We start from the raw sequence: 20,143 nt of genomic DNA on the forward strand, positions 1-20,143 counted from the left end.
CAAGAGAAGATAAGGTCATATATGAGCTACAACAGACATTTGACATGACAGTACTCAAGACGCAAAACATAGAGAAATATGGTTGGCCTACCTCAATAGCAAAACGAGGGCCTCTTTAGTGTGCTAAAGGATCTGGCCGAAAGGCAAAGGTCACCATTTTAGGAAAAACGACAAATAAAAGCAGTTCACCAAGTAAGACTGCGCGAGGGAAACACCCCTGCTATAATTGTAAGGTTTTCGAACAAAGTTATGGAGCATTCCTGGGTTCGAAAAAGAGCACAGTTAAGTGCAGAATGAATTTCCATCAATACAAGCTTTACCCAGCGAATGAGGAAACTGTTTTCCATGACTGGGACAACTGTTAGCGATAACAGTAACCAATATGCGTTGACCAAGAACAAAAAAGTCCTAGACAGCCACATGCCACATGCTTCCGTAATTACAGTCTGAGGCAGACCTTGGAGAGGTCAGATGAAGACCACCTTGTTGTCCAAAGTTGTTTTTTTCTTTTTTTTGTTTAGTGGGAAGAAGCGATAAGCCAAACTACTCTAGAAAGTTCCGAATGCTGTCTCTACAATATTTAATATTAATAGAAATTAAATTTCTGCAGAGAACGGTGATAAGTAGGAGGTATATTGATGTTCGTACATAAAAACTATATGTCGGCGAGCTTGGATTATAATATTAGTTGAGAATCGGCTATGGCAGCAGTGGACGCGAATTCCGATATCTGCTTTATATGTTCTACGTAGAGACCCCCTGGAAACAAGTTTATTGGTTTTCTAGAACTAGGTACCCTGCACAGGAATGTGAAGAACAAGAAACCCATCATTAGTGGCAATTTTTGAATATGTTATTTCCCAAATATATTGTCTGACTGAAAAAGAAATGCAAAATACTTGCCAGGTGTAAAGAGAATATGATGGGCAGAAAAAAAAAACTTTCAATTTAGCACACAATTATACCAGGCTTCAAGAGCGAATTTAGGGGCTGGACATTTAGTTCATAAGTTGAAGTCATTTTGTTAATTCTATAGAACACCAGATAAGGGGTAGAAGAGAGCACAGATCATAGGACCGAAGCTACTTCATCACTGCACTCAGCTTTCTTGCCACCTATAACTGAAATGGTTCCTTTAGGATACTGCAAATTACAAGCAGCAAAGCAGACGTATTGGTAACATTAGGTCAGGATATGTTTTTGTATAACCTTGTTAAACTGAAAGAAGTTGCACTGGTGTTAATTATTGTTATACTTACTAGCGGTCTCATACCCAAGAAACTGAAGATATCGATAGTGTAAAAATCAAAATAAAGATGGATATAACAGTAATAGGTTGATCTCACTATTTCCGCTCATTTGAAAATTTTAGAAATACAGGTTAATAGATTTCCTGCTATGAAAAACTCACTATGTATTTCGAAACGGCCACAGCATGACAACGTTATTGGAGTAGTTTAGCGCCCAAACAAAGAAAACTTTTGATCGAAACAAAAGAGCATTTATGCTGTTTCTTGATTTGACGCGAGCATTTAAGAGGCTAGGTTAGGTGTCCTCCAAATTAAACAAGAAATCACATCACTTAGAGGACCCATTCGCCGCATTACTGTGAACCTACATTACGAACCGTGAAGAAACAGGGAAAATGTACAGATAGTATAACGACCTAACTTTTACCAAACTGAATTGGCCGAGAGTTTCAACCTTGGGACCGTTTCTGTTTAACTTATACATGAATGATTTACTTGCACAAAGTTAAAATGTAAGATCTAAAATGTTTCCCATGACACGGAATTGGTAATTATGATATGTAGTAATGAACAAGCAGTGACTGACCTTCATAGTGAATATGTAAAGTAATGCGGTGGTTTGTTGAAATTTGTGTAGTGATCAACAAGCCCCAAACAAACATTGGGTCTTTCTGTAATACACAATAAAATAGACACTCATAAGCCATTGATTTCGTATGACAGTAAGTACATTGATCGTCTTTTTATAAATTATGGGGTTTTACGCACCTAAACCACTTTCTGATTATGAGGCACGCCGTAGTGGAGGACTCCGGTAATTTCGACCACCTGGGGTTCTTTAACGTGCACCTAAATCTAAGTGCACGGGTGTTTTCGCATTTCGCCCCCATCAAAATGCGGCCCCCGTGGCCGGGATTTCATTTTTTGTGACACATTTGAACGTTCCACTAGAGCTTACTAAGGAATCGTATGTAAAGGTATACTGTTTTGAAGTAACCATGTTGTTCATGTTTCCAAGAACATACGAAGTACAGTGCGCAACTATACCACATAAATATAAGTGATGTTAAACTAGGAAAACTTGTGTAGCACAAACTAGGAGAATCCAAAATCAGATATTATGTAACGATATGCTATTTTGATTCGTGGAAGCTAGGAGCGCAGACAAGCCGATCATTCATTTATTTTACTAAAATTAGCTTTCACGGATCATGGACCAAAGAAATGAGCAAAAATGAGTTCATTACACCAATGAGTATTCCCAGTGAAACCGTTGCGATATTTTTTGTTATCTACACATGACAGTAATAAAGTACGACTTATAAGAACTAAAAAAAAACACAAATATGATTTCAATAAGACAAAATGAGCGGTATTTTATGCGCAGTGTATACACAGGATACGTGTAAAAATTGCCGACGACATTATGTGCAATCGCTGTTGAATTCACTATTAAATGAAAGCACTAGTATTGATTAAATGAAGGAAAGTAATGCAAAAACACGAGGGAAGTTAAAGCACAATTAGGGCAGGAGTTTTTAGAGAGCTTGTAGAAAATGTTTGGCATGGATAATTGTGTGCATTGTTCGAATGTTTTAATTTTATGCAAATCTAGAGCTGAAGATAAGGTACCTCAATATTATAGGCGATATTATTTTATAAGAAATTCTAAAAGAAAATTCATGCTCCTGATGACGGCCGCACCCTGTAGTCCAACCTGCTTCCTTTTTCTAATTGTTGCGAAGATAATAACACTACCTTGAATGCTGCTAAGACCAAAGTCATGACTTTTACACGCAAAAGAGCAAGCATATCTTGTCTTTTTCTGTAGATTCTGTCCCGTTGTGTATGTTCTGGGAGATCAATGATCTCCGTGTACTTCTTTATAGAAACTTACACTTTTCCACTCATACAAAAGGCGCTGCAATGAAGGGTAAGTGCTCTCGTAGCTTTGTTTGCAGACTACCAAGGGAATTTATGTGCTCTGCTACACCGTTCCAAATGTTGTACATAACTACGTGTCTTCCTCAACTCGAATATGCTTGGGTCGTGTGGAATGACTTTTCGGGATCCAATAATTACAATATAGATCGGGTACGGAAAATGTTTAATGCGTATCTCATCACCCCTTCGGTAACACAGATATACTGGAACTTGTCCTAGCACTGTTGCACTGTCGTCATTGCCCTCACTCCGCTGCCGACACAATCGCGCTTACCTTCTCTTCTTTTTCAGACTCCTTCACAGTATCCTTCACAGCTGAGGGTAAAGGTCAGGCTTTCCGGGAGAGATGTGATTCGAAATGCTCATTGTCACTAGGATATCTCACTAACGCAAGAACATGTTCATGTTCCCATGCCTGTGTAAGGGGGCCATTCATATTGATCGTTTATTATGCAAAGAATGCTTCTGGTGGCTATTGTCTTTGTTGCAAATGTTCCAAGTAGCATGCATAAACTATTTCGGCAGCTGAAGGCGCTCGGCTAAGGTGGCTGAGTTTCAAATTAAAGCGCTGTGAGCATGCGCAAAGAAGTGACTAAAGTTCACTTACTTTTCATCGGCCTAGGAGTCATTGCTTTCAAATGCTAGTACTAAATGCACGACAAAATTGACAAGGCTATGTTGTGCTAGAAATAAGAAGTACCGTTCCCTGCACAACATCCTCTTTGGCCGCCGAATAATTCTAGTTGTCAAAAAGTACTTTAAATGCGTGTCTTTTACCTTCAGTACAGTTTAGAATATGCGGCACCACAACCGATCATGATTTTCTTTTTATTGGTCAGTGGGTTTTTTTTTTTCACAGTCAAATGTAAACTAAACGCTTGTACTAAGGAGTTAGTTGCTGTTGGGGGACAAAATCGGCTATCTCGCGTGCACACCATTCATAAAATGCCGAAAGAATGCAATTATGCTCGATACAAATCCAAATTGTCCAAAACAGCGACGAAACAAACACCTGCTCACGTTGGCTTTAATATACCTGTTTCTCTTTCAATTATTTTTATGTTTAAGGCACACAATACATAATATATTCCGCAGCAACAGTCCAACCATCCAATCCTGCCTTAGCTCTCATTGAACTTTCCTGCCTCCTTTTCTGCCTCTCCGAGTGTGACCGGAAGTGTCAGAAGGTGGCGGTGACATATTTTAAGTACCATTATATTCAACATTGCTTTTTATTTTAGGTGATGCATTCGTGTGTGCAAAGGGGAAGCTATGCTCAATAACTGGATACAAACATGTAGGGTCGCTATAACATAAGGCTATTCCAAACTTTTCTATTCCAATTCTGCAATCAGCCCATCGCGATTGGACGAAAACTTTTTGGACCACCCTCATTTCACTTGTCTGTCACGCGACGTCACGAAAACCGCGATAGCTCCCCATTTGATATGACGTGTATACACTGATTATGCATAATTTTACCGAACAATACAAAAATAGTTATATCTGATATGACGCCTTTTTGCCATGAGCCCTCGTCTATTGGTCAAAAGTTTTCGGGCTGCACCCACTTCACCTGCCTCTCACGTGACGTCACAAAACCACAAGAACTTTCCGCGTCAAAGTGACGCGGTAAGTTTTAACGCGTCAATGACGCGTTAAAAATGCATTAATATGCCGAACAAAACTGAGTTTTCTTCGGACTATCCGCAGGCTGCCCCGTTCCGAAAGAAATAAAAGATGGCTGCCGCTGATCGCTCCGGCACTGGCTACTCGCGCCTGCCTGAGAGCATGGGTTTATTTGCGTGCAATAAAACTTCTTGCGTGGCCTTGTAACGTTTTCTGGAACTTTCGGCACGTTTACGACTTCTTTCTGCCGACTCTTCTTTGCTGAGGATCAGTTTTAGCGTCGTTCTTAAGCTTCCATTGCATGCCGCCGCGATTGTCGACGAGCCACCGCATGCTAAGTAAGAGAAAGCGGACCAATCGCAGGCGCCGGCACTACCCTCTTCATCCGGTTATCGATATTCAGTGAAATGGCTCGGCCCTGTCGAGTCTCTCTCCACTTGAGCATGCTCCTTGCTTCTTGTAAGCCAATTAGATAAGACAAGCCGCTCAGTGCAGGCAATAATATTCGTTTTTCAATCAAACAAATGTGACCTCCTATGAACGAGCGGAGCATTTGATTGGTCTGTTCAGAAAACACTGTGGGTGACCGCCCGATGCTTGCGTCGGCGGTTACGTAAATTTCACGTCAGGAGATTAGAATGAAAATATATTGGAATAATTTTGCGTTGCGGATGCCTTTCTCGAAGAGCGGTTGTCCCATCGGCTCATAACATGAAAACGATGGTGATTCATGAAGCGGTCTGCGCTGGACGCATGAAAGAAGACGAAGGAAGGTGCTAGGGGAGAAGTGAGAAGGAAGAAGTTGGAATAAAATGGCGGACGACACCCGTCTCACTTAGATGATGTCATTTCTGTTGCCGTTCTAGTTAGGAACGCTACATTTTGGCACAGCCGACAGTTTTCGAAGACCAGCGATGCGGGTGACGTTTTTCGTCGACCAGGCGTCATCAGAGTCTGTTGTGTTCACCCGATACCAAGTGCACGGTGAGCCAGCGACGGACCTTCCTCTTGAAGTTAGTTCTACCGCGCTGATCAACGTGGTACTGCAACAAGCTGCAATCAGCCGCCAAGCCCTCGTGCAAACAGGATCGGTGACAGTGAATCTACAACTGCAGACACTGAGCGAACTCGTTCTGGAACCCATACGACGTGGCACCCTCAAAGAGGAAACGCCTGCCGGGAAGGTGAGCCTAGACTTGAGTGTTATGGAACTGCAAAGGAACATTATACAACAGATCGAAATAATGAGAACTTTTGTCCAAGCGCTTAGTCGAGAGCAGTCAGCACGAAGTATTGTTGAACCAGATGTTTTTGAAGGAAAATCGCAAAATGCACACTACTGGCTGTGTTTTTTCGAGTACGCCTGTGACAAGAATCTGTGGCACTCCGACGACACAAAGATTTTGCATATGCGCCGCTATTTGGGCGGTATAGCCAGAAAATGGTATGACGTGCAACTCATGGATTATGGAACAACATGTTGGGAACTGTGGAAAAGCAACTTTTTAGGGGCTTTCGAAGGCAACGCAGTAGAAAGATGGGATGCGGCACTGCGGTTCAGTTATACAGGTGGCTCTCTGCTTGAGTACTGTCTTGAGAAGCGTCGCCTGTTGTATTCTGCAGAACCGAAGCTGTCGTCTTCTGCTGTTGTAGCTTTGATAACGCAAGGGTTGTGTATCGAGATCCGTAGTCATGTCCAGCTCAAAGGTCCAAGAACGTTTGATGACCTTCTGAACTTTCTACAGACCTCAGTTCCAAGAATTACATCGAGAAGACAGCCAGATGGTAGAACAGAGCAACTTGATTCCAATCTAGAGTCGTTGCCGTCAACTGAATGTGAACACAGCTTCATAAACAAATCTCTGGGAAGCGTAAATCATGACTGTGAGGATGGTGAAGAACCAATTACCGCAGTTCACGGCAACCTACTTCCACATAATCTGTCTACCGTGCATCACAAGCCCCAGAAAAAGAGCTTCAGTGAGACAGTATATTTGGTGTCGTCAAGCTTATTGTACGCCCCCATTAAGGTAGATGGCATTGAAGTGAAGGCTCTCGTTGACAGTGGAGCTTCGGTATCTATTATCAACAAGACTCGAGTGGATGCCAGTCGTCTGCACGCTGGTAGAACATTGCGTGTCCAAGCCTACGATGGGTCAGTGACCATGCATAGCGAATGGGTAACCCTGGCTATTGAATTTCAAGGAAATGCTATTACCAGTGACGTATTGGCCATTCCCAATGTCACCTACGATTTTCTTTTGTCCCGTCCAGACATGAAAAAACTTAAGATGAACCTCTATTGGGATGACAAGGTAATGGCCGAAGACACGATAAGAACAGAAGACCCTGGTGAAGAACCTAGTGTATCAAGGCTAATTTTTCACCACGAAGACATCAAGACTAAGTACCCAGAGCTTATATGCATAGGAAGCTACCCTCCAGCAATGAAATCCCATGTCGTTCCTTTCGAGCTCGCAGATAAAACAGTGGTTCGTAGAACCCCCTATAATATGTCCAGAGATAAAAAGGTGTGGCTGAAAAAGGAGTTGCAAGAAATGTTAGACGCAGGTATCATCCGGCCTTCTGTATCCCCATTTGCTTCTCCTATCACTATTGCACCTAAAGAAGACGGGACATTCCGCCTCTGCACAGACTACCGGGCTCTCAATCGTCAAACTGAATTGATACCTTATCCAATGCCGAGAATCGACGACATCATTGACGAAACCGGTGGTTGCCATTGGTTTTCACGAATAGATCTCTGCAAGGGCTTTTGGCAGATTCCACTAAGTGAAGAAACGAAGAAGTACACCGCGTTCATAACCCCATTTGACTTGTTTGAGTACAACCGCCTACCATTTGGTTGGAAAAACTCCCCTGCGTGGTTTCAGAAGATTATGACGGACATTCTGAAACCTTACCTGGGCACATTTCGCAATGTGTACATCGACGACATCATCATCTCCTCAAAGACAAAGGACGAACACCGTAGTCATCTTTCAAAAGTTCTTCATGCCCTCAGTCTTGCCCAACTCAAAGTCAACTTCAAGAAAAGTGCGTTCTTTCAAGATACCGTAGTATTTCTTGGCAGGGTGTTTGATGGACAGACTAAAAGCACCAAGCAAGAATCGGTAGAGAGAATCTCCAAGCTGGTAAAGCCTTATGATGTGCACTCCCTGCGCGTTTTTCTTGGCCTTGCAGGACACTTCCGGGCGTTTATCAAAGACTACGCACTGAGAACAAGGTGCCTCACACGTTTAACTCAGAAAGACGTGCCTTTTCATTGGGACGAGAAGTGCGAAGCTGTCTATCGTGAGCTTGTAAAACTAATATCGTCGGACCCCATCTTGCGAATACCGGATTTTTCCTTGCCTTTCGTGCTGAACACGGACGCATCACATTATGCTACCGGTGCAGTTCTATACCAGAAGCCATCCAAACAAGCTGATCAAACCAAACACTACGTCGTGGGGTACTACAGCTATACCCTGAAACCCGCCGAAATCAATTACTGTACCACAGAAAAGGAAGCTCTGGCCGTCTTAAAAGCTGTGCAGTACTTTCGTACTTACCTGGAAGGTGCCAAATTCATACTTTTCACGGACCATCAAGCATTGACTCAACTTCTGAGCATGGCCCAGCCAAGAGGCCGCATTGCTAGATGGGTGAACTATCTGCAACAATTTGATTTCGTAATTTCGCACCGTCCTGGCCCACTCCTCACTGACGCTGACGCACTATCAAGATTACTTGTACAGGAATCAAGCAATAATCCAGATACAATCAATCATATTAAGCTATGGGAAGGTACAGAAGAGCTCCAGTTTATCAATGGAAGGTATCACGTACCACCAACTATGATTCCAAGGATTCTTCATCTATACCACGACACCCCTGAATCGGGTGGACATGATGGCTTCTGGCGCACTTATAAGAAATTGCTCATGAGATTCACATGGCCGGGCATGAAAAACGACATCAGCCATTACATCCGCACATGCCACCTCTGCCAGGTGAACAAAGTTAAATTCAAGCAATCGACAGACGTTATGACAAACCCTGAATATTCAAGCATCCCGTTCGAAGTAATTCATTTGGACTTCGCGGAGCTCAAAAAGAAGGGGGAAGGAGTCAAGCGAACGCAAGCTTTCTTGCTCTCCATAGATGAGTGCACACGGACGATTGCGGCTAAAGCTGGCAAAGAAGACGCAAACAGCGTAATAGACCTCCTCAAAGCTGAGTGTTTTAAACACACAAAGACGCTCGTCTGCGACAACGGGCCGGCTTTTCGGAGTGCCAAATTATCAAAGTGGGCCCACGAGCACGGCATCATGATAAAGTATTCTTCTCCATACCACCCGGCAGCAAACGGCCTAGCGCAACGTGCCATACGAGACATCAAACAGTATCTGAAGATGTATCCAGACTTTGCCGGTGGCTGGAAGTGCTGTCTCGAGGCCGCTGTGAAGCATCACAACAGATCATACACCACGAGTTTAGGCTGCAGCCCTCATTTTGTAACTTCAGGTATAGCGCCCATACTTCCTGCAGATCGTGAGCTAGGTCTCCTAGAGAACCTCGAACTTGCGGAAGTAAGGAAAACTGTCAAAGAACAGGAGATCTACAGGCGCCGCATGAAGCGAAACTTTGATAAAAGGCACAGTAGCGAGATACCGGACATACAGCCTGGAGACTATGTCCTTGTAAGGAAAGGAGCTGTGCCCTCAAATTCAAAATATTGTGGACCATTTCAAGTTATTAAGACTGCATGCCAGCATGGAATATTGAAGAATGTCTGGTACGCCGGAGCCTCGGGCCAAACGGAGTGCGCCGCTATTGGAAACGTATTCAAGTATTACCCCAGGAGGTGTAATTAAAAGAAATCCGGAAGAGTGAAGCGGTCTGCGCTGGACGCATGAAAGAAGACGAAGGAAGGTGCTAGGGGAGAAGTGAGAAGGAAGAAGTTGGAATAAAATGGCGGACGACACCCGTCTCACTTAGATGATGTCATTTCTGTTGCCGTTCTAGTTAGGAACGCTACAATTCATTTATTGCCAACTAGTTCGTAGAAATCTTTACATGCACAGAACTCATTCCATAGCTTTTCTAAGTCTATACTGTCGTGCCTCAGGGATTTCGTGAACTTTCAAGTTACCGCTTATAACGCTTGGAGCAGTTCTTTCTTGAAGGAAAAATTCCGCGCAATTTTTATAATTATATATAGGCACATAAATAGTGACTAGTATTCATTCAAACAGAAAAAAACTAACGATTTATATGCAGGACTTCTCTTCCTTATAAGGCAAACGATTAAATAAATATAGGGATTGTTTAGAACACTTGACAAAAACTGATAAAATGAAGTTCCCTCTCGCGTCGTCGGTTTGTGCCATTTATCTTGAAAAGAAGGAGAAGACAAGGGCTGCTGTTGTGGCGCATTGATAACGAGTGCGTTTGCACAGAGGGCGGTAATTTTTACCAGAGTGGTGTGCGCTCTGACGCACATGCGTGCTTATCAGGGCCAGTAAATTTTGCATTAACGGCCGCTCGAGCACAGAAGTGAGCGTCTGCGCTGTCACCAACGCACCGATAAACCTTGAGTTACTTCGGCCTTTCATTTCACAATATTTTCTTCTTAAAAAAACGCGGAGATCAGTAACTCTTACCACCTGATAGAACGAAGAACAGTGAATAAATTGCGCACATTTTCTGTTCCTCGTACACGGTTTGAGTTCATTCAATCCTAGCGTAACTTGAAAAATTAGCCAATAGTATTTGTACCCAAAAAGATGTTCAGATCTCCCTTGCATTTCCCACTATAGTATGCTAAAGCCTATGACTGTGCGCTGCCGAGCGCCATGTCGTGCATTCTATCCCGGCCATGGTGGTCAAATTTCGGTAAGTCCTTCATGAAAAACACTCTAGTACTAGCAATAACTGCAAGCTGAGGAAGCCCAGGTGGTCAGAAGTACTCCGGAGCCCCCTACTAGTGCGCGCCTGAAAGTCACATCATCCTTCTGACACGTGGATCCGCGGAATTTTTTTTAATGCGTTCGCATTTTTTTTTACTTTCACAATGCGAGAACTGACCGTCTGTCCTTGCGGGCATCATGTAAGCTGATCACTTTCAAGATAAACCCTGCAGAAATGAGCGATTTATCTTCCTTCTGCCCGTTGCTTCAACGCGAACGAAGCGGCAAGAACACAGCGCTCACGGAGCCCTCACCAAACGCGGCACTCTGCCTGTGTCACAGATCCCTTTCAATATGCCGGCCCGCGCGCTTCCAATGCTAAATAAGCGGCGAGAACTCATCGCCCGAAGCTATCAGCACTCGGCGCTCTCTATTTACATCGGGTGTCGTTTTCTAGATACGGTCCGCGCTGCCGTGTCATATACAGTCGCCTGCGGTGAACGCTTGATGACGGTTCATAATGGTTCGACGCCGACAGATAAGGCGCTAAATATCGATAACGGGTCAGAATTATCGGAACATCATCAGCGAACCTGCGGCCGCCATCTGCAGTACTTTGCTCGTGATATCAATGCTCCTTGTGGCGCCATTCGCACCAATTCGTGTAGCCGTAGTACTGTCGCTTATACTGGACGGATTAAGTTTTATGACACTGATAATGACACGAGCCTGCGTGTAGAAGACCACATTACACAATGCTTACGCACACTAAGACAGTTCTCAGAGGCCTTTCCGGGCGAATTTTTTCACTACTGTTTATGTTCAAGAAGGAGGTCGTTTTCAAGCTTGTAGTGTACTTGCCAGTACTGCTGTACGATGTTAAAAGAACTAACATCTGTGTCCCAGAGAGCATTCAAGGCCAAGCCCTTCAAGCATACCTCCGGCTACGTCGGCATGCTTCAGCCGTAGCAACAATTGCCTCCGTGAGAGACCACCTAGTAACAACTTCTATAGCTGTGGACGCACTCCGGGCTCATTTCCGCCATATAATCAGAGTTCCTCGCTCGCTTGCATGAGAAAAGAACCAATGCAACGTTTTCAATAAAAATCGCGGCTAACCAGCACTCTTTGCATTGAGATACTCGCCCGAAACAAGAACGCGCTACCCTCTGTGGTGCTGGAAAAAGCTTCCTGTGTGCATCGTTCTTCCAAGAATTGCAAATAAGGCTAGCCTGACCACCCAGGCTCTCATGCAGATTACATTGGAGCTTTTCTATTGTTCCTACGCTAGCCGAATGCATGTTTAGACGGACGATTTGGTCTCGGAAAGTTTGACAGGCGCCATTTTTATACACTCTCAAACGGTCGTCATTAAACCTAAGACTTCACACGTCACGACACGTACAGGCTCCACGCTGGTCGCTCTTCGTGATGCTGTGGAATACGTTGAAAAAGAACGCCTAGAAAACAGGCAACACTGTGATTCGAAAGCAGCACTCCAATATTTGCGATGTTTACGACGTGGTAATTACGACCAGGGGGTGTCCCTTGGGTCTCCGAAATTTGCCATTGCGCTTATGAACGAGGACATGAAATAATTTTTCAGTGGCTATCGGGGCATTGTTCAATCGGTGCTAATCACCTCGCCGATGACGCTGTCTGACGTGCCCAACCTGGAGCACCAATACTCCTTATACCTTTATCGAGAGCAGGCGATGCACGACAGCTTCGCCGTTTCACTCGTTCCGTCACGTTCAGTTACTGGCATACACCGCAGAACTCTAACTGTCGTTTATACAGCTCCGACCTATCCCTCGAAATGAAAGTACCAGCAAACTTTTCACTACGTCACTCAAAACTGATATGGTGGTGGTGGGTACGAGTAGCATTCACTGACTTTTACAGCTATGATATTGGAATGGAGGACTCACCGATGTGCGCTAAGTGCAAGTGTGAGGAGGCCATTGATTATCTTCTGCGGCACTGTTCTTGCTTCGACAATCAACGTCCGGCTCTCCAGAGTGCCTTGAACAAACTGGACGATAGGCCATTTACAGAAGCAAAGGGCTTGGAAGCCTGGCCTTATAGCTCATCAGCCCACAGAGACACTCGAGTGCTTCAGCAGTATCTGAACGCAACAGACTTGAGTGCCTGACTGTAGAGACACGCTGCACTTAGTTTGTGCATGTGAAAGTCGGCTCCCTCTATCTATCCCTTCCCCATCCCCTCCCTACGTGTAGAGTACCAAACTGAGCTCAGTCTGGTCAAATTCCCTACCTTTCCTTCCTCCCTTATCTCCTTTCACCGTAGTGTATTCGTCGCGCAATGGAGCTGGACTCATAATAATGCATACTAATAAGTTCTAACTCATGCTAGTATTGTTTTACTTCACATTGTCACATTTTCCCTCTATAGAAGGTGGTAAAACATACTGTGGCAGCTTTTCCGTATATTTAATTTAGGTCCCACCCCCTTCCATTACGCAGTGCGTGGGAGTCTCAATGGGTGGTGAAAGATGCTTGACATACAGGCAATTAGGATAAAGACTAAAAAGGAAATGTAGACTAAGGGTAAGAACAATACTGCTATAGGAAAACCATGATTGAGCTAGGTAGTTGGATGAAATGGGAATGGAGCTGTAGGTTAGATTTTTTTACCGCTTTTGCATAGTGTCAGTATACCGTGGGGGATCTCGCCTAATGAGTACATTTCCAGAAAGAAGGAGTGCGTGAATTCCAGGTAAGTTCCTTCCTAATGGAGTTTGTACATACTTGCGAAAGCACAGTTGTAAAGCTTACAACGTGCGTAAAACGGCATTCAGTGATGTGTTTCAGTCGTTATTTTTGGTTTCGCATTGCACATAGCGGTTAATTGTTTTGCCAGTATAAGCGCACGCATCGGTATTGACAGTTTGCTTGTGGACAAAACGCAGAAATAAAACAAGAACACAACATAGAATACGAAGACACAAAAGAAGAGCCTTACAAACCCAGCAGTATCAGCGAGCAACAAACAGCATCAGCAACCAAAACAAAAAAGCAAAAGCTCATTCTCGGAAACAAACGCGTTTACATGGCGCAGCAGAAACACGAAGCGGTATCCAATGAGAGCAGCATTCCGGGCAAGTTCGTAATCCATTGCTTAAAAGTTATTGCGCGACATAAAAAACGACACGGACGTGAAAGAAGACGACACACCAAGCGCAAACTTTCAACTAAGTTTATTGTGCCACTGCGTCATTTTATACATGGCATGCACGTAGATCGCGCATGCGCTTACACGGAAATGAAGTGCGAAATCATGTAACATGGTTACGTGTCGTGTGATGCCGCGTCCAAGTAACGTAATTCCTTTTCTGTGAGAGCTAGAGAAGGGAAGCTGACACACGCATCACCCAATTTTGCGATCATCTGTGCTTCAGATATCTCACGGATGAGCTGCGTGCTGCCACGGGAAACAAACGTACATTGATCCTCAAGAGGTTTGCACCCATGATCGCGACAGTGGATCGCCAAGAAACCGCCAGAGCCGTTTTTAACATTGTTACTGTGCTCACGGAGCCGATCATTGAGGCAACGCCCAGTTTGTCCTGGTGATGCGTGTGTCAGCTTCCCGTCTCTAGCTCTCACAGAAAAGGAATTACGTTACCTGGACGCGGCATCACACGACACGTAACCATGTTACATGATTTAGCACTTCATTTCCGTGTAAGCGCATGCGCGATCTACGTGCATGCCATGTATAAAATGACGCAGTGGCACAATAAACTTAGTTGAAAGTTTGCGCTTGGTGTGTCGTCTTCTTTCACGTCCGTGTCGTTTTTTATGTCGCGCAATAACTTTTAAGCAACGGTACCCAATGATTAATAAAAGAACAAAAATACATACGCTGGCTCAGCGCACTGATTTTACAATACAAGCCCTCAGAAAAGTGAAGGAAACAGTGGATACAATAATTGGAATCACACATACAACTTACGAAATAGCGTACGTTTAAGAAGAACAAACTGAAAAGACCCATTTTCTTTTGCCTGTCATCGTTGTCATGCCACTTGCAGTCATAAGGAGTAGAAGCTTCTTATTCAGCGTCGCAGAATTCTTATATATTGATAGTTATTTGCTACGTGAAGCCAGTTATGTATACCTAAGATATGTATCTAGCCGATTCATCAGGGGAATGCTAAATTTAACATCTCCTTGTCATTTATTCTGCATTCTTCTCGCCATGACAACGGTAAATTTTTGTACATATGGTGCACTACCTAATAATTTGTTCGCTCTCAAATGTAGTTTATTTTTTACAGCGGAGCTGTATATGGCTAGGGTTTGATGTATATTCCGTGTGCGTGAACAAAATATATCAGCAATGGTTCATCCCCCTCGTAATACAGAGCCACCAAGCACTCAGAAAAGTGAAGCGAACTGAGCATACATTAGTTGGAATCACGCATACAACGTACAAAAAAGCGTACGTTTCACTCAAGAACAAGCTCAAGATATGCATTTATCGTCACCAGCAATCGCTCATACCGCCTAAGCAAGCAAAAACACTCAGTGCCCTCCCACTCCGTGAAGAAGGATGAACAGCGAAGCTGTGTACGTTGGCCCCTTAATGGAAAACTGCACTTAAGCCAAGGGTCGGCCCAGCATTGCACTATCTTCGAGATCGGCTCCCGTATGGAGGGTACTTAACGCCTACTTCACCTCCGCCGCCGGTTGGCACGGCATTGCACTAACTTCGGGATTGGCCCCCTTATGGCGAGTGCTTACCACCTCCGCCGCGGGTCGGCCCGCCATTGCACTATCTTCGGGATAGGCTCACGTATAGAGAGTGCTTAACGCCTGCTTCACCTCCCCCGCTGACCTGCCCGGCATCGCACTATCTTCGGTATCGGCGCACGTATGGCGAATACTTACCGCCTCCGCCGCAGACCGGCCCGGCATTGCACTATCTTCGGGATTGGCTCACGTACGGGGAGTGCTTAATGCCTGCTGCACCTCCCCCGTTGACCGGCACGGCATTGCACTATCTTCGGTATCGGCGCAGGTATGGCGAGTACTTACCAACTCCGTCTCCACCACAGACCGGCCCGGCATTGCACTATCTTCGGGATCGGCTCACGTATGGGGAGTGCTTAACGCCTGCTTCACCTCCGCTGCGGATCGGCCCGGCATTGCGCTATCTTGGAGATCGGCCCACGTTGGAGAGTGCTTACCACCAACGCCGCGGGTCGGTGCAGCATTCGCACTATCTTCGGGATCGGTCCACGTATGGGGAGTGCTTAATGCCTGCTTCACCTCCGCCGTGAATCGGCACGGCATTGCACAATCCTAGGGATCGGCCCACGTACGGCGAGTGCTTACCGCCTGAACCGCTGGTCGACACGGCATCGCACTATTGTCGAGATCGGCTCACTATGGGGAGTGCTTAACGTCTGCTTCACCTCCCCCGCGGGTCGGGCGGGGGAGGTGAACTCACCTACCAATACCTCACCAATGACAAGGAAATTTCCTTGGACGGTAGAGGTATACAGCTTAACTGTAATAATGCAACGGCTCATATTCCCGTAAGGTAGAGGCTACAAGAGCGCAGCAAGCAAGGCCACAAGCACGCCGCCAGCCTGCAAAAATAAGTTCAATATCTTGGTTCCAAATTGAATCCCTATCACTTATTAAAGTGATATGAACAGATACAACACTTTGAATGCAAAAATCCCTGTCAGAAAAACTGGATGTACTGCCTGATATCCCGGTGCTGGCCTTTTGAGTGAAAACAGCGCACTCCTTCAAAAATATTTATAATTTAACCAAAATGTACGGCGATCTAAATCTTATGAAGCAACAACAACACAACAAGTGGGCAAAACGTACGCTATTTCCTGCTGCCCTTTTATTACTGGATATCATTTCGTGTCCTTTTTCATCATAAAATCTAAAAACCTATTCGCCCTCATGGCTATAGGTCGCTCTTTGTAGTCTGAAGCAGGGCTCATCAAACTATCATTACTCTAGCGTTTTATACTCGTAATCTGAAAGCCACGCATCCAGCCACGCAATCACTCCCGGAAGTGCGCAGGCCTCGTACTGATATAATCACACACCAGCGGTGGGCATACGCCGACAAATACGCCAGCACGTAATTTGGCTAGAATAGTGCCAGAGGCGTCTGTGAGGCGGCACCCTACATTCTGTGACAAGATATTAATGAGATTCTGGATATCCACCCTGCAAGGCGCGTAGGCAATATCCACCTTTCATAAGCACTGGGATTAACAGCGGGTGGAATCATTAACCAGCCAGCCATCGAGATAGCAGGAGACGCTTAGAGTATTGGTCAACAGAAAAGGAGGGAAGTTCGATAAAACTAGACTCGTTAAAGGAGTAGGTATGGGTACAATATAGAAATAGACGATGACAAATATGTAGGCAAGAGACAGATGAATGTGCTGCTGAGCTAAACCACTCTAAACTCTCCGCAAGAGGCTCAATTAGCTCTTCTTGTTTCATACGTGGAGCCACAACGGAACCATCTGAACACGCGAGAGATACATGAGTTATGGCTTCTTTCCACGACACAACGCCGCGCAAGACATCATTCAAGCATTTAAACCCCTACATGCTCAACTTGTCTGCAGGTCCTTCGATGTAAATTTAAAACCGTGCTCACACCCTAATGAAAGTCGCACTGCCATGGTCGATGGAAGATGGCGCTAAGTGGCATAGCTTTGCCATGCTGTTCAAATATATTCAGGCCATTTCTGGATTCGATGTGGTGACTAAGGGGCCACTGTTACCGACCTAACATGAAATTTCTGCAAAACGTTGCAGATTTGTAGGCATATGACTACTGATAAGGAGAGGTTTAAATTTAATGAAACATACCGAATATGGCTGAGCAAGCTGTCCAAAATGCGACTACTCTGCCGGGATATACCGCTATAAGCGCCATGCGAGACCTTAAATGTAGCTCAAATCACGGTATGCGTCGCGCATTACCAACGGCGGCATGTTAGCACATGACCCGTACAGGTTGAAGTAATGACTTCTTTCCTCTGCACAATGATACCAAGAGAGAGAGAGAGATAAATAGAATACAGGAAAGATAGGGGGGTTAACCAGACGCACGTTCTGTTTGCTACCCTGCACTGGGGGAAGGGGACATGGGAACGATACCAAAGAATTCACGGGGATAGTAGGGTTGCAATGACATAAGCCATAATAATGTAACATGTTTTCCTTCTCAACCATTTTAGCATGTGAGTTTCTATGACCGAACTGAAGCATGTTTGACGCCACAGAAAATAGTCAGACATGAAGAACGCATCTATATTGCTTGAAGAAAATAGCTGACACTCTTGTAGCCATGGCAGGCCTCATGCCTTGCGCTTGGCTCTACACATTCATTTCAATTTCTGTAAGCAATCCTTGCGCAGTCAATTCAAACACAACGTTCAATTTTTCTTTGCGATGCTTGTTCAAATGAGTTCTCACTAAATACGCAAAGGTTAGCCTCCTTTTGTGATTCCTAGAATGTTTTATTATGAATGATATGTATAGGCAACTGCCGTCACTGTAGGACTCACGCACACTTAAGGATTTTTTTTAGGAATATACACATTTTGTGTTTTGTCTGATTTACAATTTTAGTCAAGAGGCTCGCTTTAACTACAGATCTATTACGTTTAATGATTGATTGATTGATTGACTCTTTATTGTTTTATCGCATACAGATGGGATGGGAAGCGAAGGGAAAAGCAGTTCAAGGATGGCTTTAGGGCGACCTTCACCCCCATACTGGCGAAGACATGCACAGAGGCACACACATTTTGTTCACATTGTCGCACACTTTCACAAGACCATCATATTAAACATACTTTGCATTACTTTGAATACTCATTGAAGAAATATTGTAAGAATTGGTAGTATTTCTCATTTGTTTGTAGGTTTTGCGTTCTCAGGTATTCTTATTGACCGAATGCTACCTTGAGGTGCCACATTTATTACGCTTGGTTATAGCTTCAATGTGTAGAGATGACTCGATCTACGTTTTTATTGCCTCATGTTTTCAGCGAAGTATGTACAGTATGTATAAGGCTTTACATATATATTGTAAACCATCTGTATACCGCGAAGCTTACCATGACGACTGCTAGCAAATACTTCTTGAGGGGTAAATACAATGAGTTCTCGTCTGATTTCATACTGGTGAATCACTGAGGCAGAAAGCTAGGTAAATGTTGCTACTGAACGTGATGGTAGTTGCCTATGTATATATATATATATATATATATATATATATATATATATATATCATGCATGATAAAGCTTTATGGGAATTGTAAGCCCCGCTACGGGCGGCTGCAAAACAAACCCAAACGGACGGCGCGGGCCATCTGGGCAGGGGGCATGCGTCTTGACGAGATTCTGTCCACACTTGAGTAATGGCTGTCGACGGTTGACCCAGAGCGGGGCCTTGCAAGCAAGCAGAGTAACCACGCTGTCGGCACCCAGGGCTGCCGCACAGTTCGGGGAGCGGAGAAGACCATCAGCGCCACACTAGCGGTCGCGCATCACAGTAAAAAAGGGAGCTTCGGACCCCCGTCGCATTGTGCTTCCTGGGAATCCCCACAGGCGTTTCCCTTGGGCGCGGCCGGCTGGCGGGGGTAAACTCCTTCCCAGCTGGGGTCTCCCCGACTGGGCGTCAAACGCCGTAACGGGCGGACGCGTCTGACTTCCGCGGTGCTCTCATCGGCGCCCTTGAAGAGTGCTTGGTTCGGGTCTGGCTGCGGGCAACGGAGATAGCGCGGCCTCAAGCAGGCGCGCCAGCCTCATTGCCTTTTATGGCTTTGCACCGCGCGCTGACCGGCGTAGGGATTCTTTGAGCCGCAAAAGAGCCTGCGGTTTTGTCTCGGTTCCGAGGCGCCGTGGGAACGTCTTCTTCGGCTTACGGCCCGGACACGAGGCCGACCTCGGCGGGTGGACAATTAGCCCGGGCTCCTCTGTGACAGTTTGGCTTGCAAACAATTGCTCGTTTATGGCGCCGCATGGCCTGCGGGTTCTTGGAATCCGGTCGCGTCGCGCACGTGTTCGAGCACTGGAAAACATGGTCCCGACGTTCCCAGGCTTTTGGGTTTTGTGAATGTATTTTGTTGGTCAGTGCTTGTTGCGCCGCCTGTGCTCGAGAGCCGTTGCTCGGAACTTGCGATGTGTACAGCTGTCATGACCCTCACCCCTTCGTTGTTGTATATTGTGTATTTCGGGTGAGGATTCTGCACTGTGAACTGCACTAAAAAAAGATGATCTTTGACTTTTGGTTGTTCGACTGGCCAATCCCGCACGCAAGTTCTGCTGAACGTAGTGATTGGTGAACGGATTGTCCAGTTGAGACGCAACCCGGCGGCAATTC

General features: G+C 45.1%; 1 pseudogene; it reads right to left on the reverse strand.

The window, feature by feature from the left end:
• Nucleotides 1–16,293: 16,293 nt before the first annotated feature.
• On the reverse strand, nt 16,294–16,464 carry LOC135896411 (U2 spliceosomal RNA; annotated as a pseudogene).
• Between the last annotated feature and the right edge of the window lie 3,679 nt (nt 16,465–20,143).

This window comes from Dermacentor albipictus, chromosome 5 (genome assembly GCF_038994185.2).
Source record: "Dermacentor albipictus isolate Rhodes 1998 colony chromosome 5, USDA_Dalb.pri_finalv2, whole genome shotgun sequence".
NCBI classification, from domain to species: Eukaryota; Metazoa; Arthropoda; class Arachnida; order Ixodida; family Ixodidae; genus Dermacentor; species Dermacentor albipictus.